Raw genomic sequence first — 1,549 nt, 5'->3', positions numbered from 1 at the left:
GTTTACACTTCTCAGTTTGTTTTCTCTTTTGTTTGCTTGTTTTGTTCTCAAATGTTCCTCCTATTAATACATTTTCTGGAACTGCCTGGCCTACTTTAAGCTAAAAATAGCCCTTGTTGCTACTGCTGTAGCTCCACAAAAGCCACACAACAACCACACAAGGAAAGAAAACTTCACGACCAGCTGAGCTTCCCCGAAATGACAAGTGGGTCAGAAATCCATATGACCAAAAACCGGGAGGAAAACAAATCATGCCTTCCTGCTGTGCTCCTACTAGGCTTGGTGGTGGTGTAAAGAGGGGAAAGAGCAGCAAGGTATGGGAGTGCTTTGCTTTCCCTCTGCCTCCTCTACATCCACCAAGGACAGGAGATGCCTCTTGTGGGGAGAAACAATGGACGAAACAACGAAACTGCAGGGATGGAAAGCTGCAAAGAAGACATTATCATGTTAAGTTTCCAAGCAAACACTCTTGAAATTAATGTAATTTGATTGATCTCTTGGACAAATATCAGTCTTTGGGTATGACCAGATGAACTCTACTGATGCTGTTGCACTGCTTAAGCGAACAGATACTTCTCATCCTTCAGTGGGCTGTGTCTGTGCTCCAGCTGTTGTACAAAGGAAAAGGGCTTTGGATACGCAAATGTTTTCCTCTGCATTGCAGCAGACAAAACTTAACACTTCTCAAACCTTCAGTGAATAACTTTGCACTGCTCATCTGGTTGTGCCCCTCAGTCCTTGTGGCCCGTGGTCCATACTGGTGAGACACAAACAGTCTGGGCTTACTGGTGGTCTCTGGTAAGTCACCCCACCGCCACATGGCACAGTGTGCCCTGCCCAAGAAGTGATGGGGTAATGAATAATGGAAAATGCTTCTGCAAGATATCTAGGCAACTGAGGAATTAAATTCCATTGATCCACAGATAAAAATTATGTTGGCATGGTTTACTCTAGCTTGTGGGTGCTATTTTCTTTTTCAATTTTACACTTGAGGCATGTTGACAAGAACATGCCACACACTTGTGGGAAGCCAGGAGTCTCTGCTCATTTGCAGTAGAATAACTCCTGGGTCACTTTTTTCTTTGCCCTGCCAACTAGGAATTTAGCTTGAATGTAGTTGGGGTGGTACCATTCTCAGTTAAAGTAACACATCTGTGAGTTGGAGGCAAATCTAAGCCTAAGACAGAGAAAGCACAAGCTATTCTCCCTATGTTTGTAAGGCATGTTGCTGAGGACAACGTTCTGTTGGGTACCATGACCTCAGTGTCCTGGTAGCTCCCAGATGGACGGGGACATGGATGGCTTTGGGGATCGGGACCACAACACCGTGCAGCAGCGTTGCAGTCCTGCCCGGTGCCTTGCATGAGGCATGGGGAAGGGGGCACGCCAGCACTGCCGATGCCTGGACCAGGACCTTTATCCCACCCCACTGTCATCCGTCTGCTCCAGGCTGCAGGCCTCCGGTAACACAGCGGATCCCCGGGGTTTTGGGGCACCAACACGGCTGCGGGTCACCCAGACCTCATGCCTCTGTTCCCGATGCAGTCCT

This window comes from Corvus brachyrhynchos, unplaced genomic scaffold, assembly GCF_000691975.1.
Source record: "Corvus brachyrhynchos isolate BGI_N302 unplaced genomic scaffold, ASM69197v1 scaffold216, whole genome shotgun sequence".
In the NCBI taxonomy this organism is placed as follows: Eukaryota; Metazoa; Chordata; class Aves; order Passeriformes; family Corvidae; genus Corvus; species Corvus brachyrhynchos.
Note: the sequence above shows the minus strand (reverse complement) of the source record.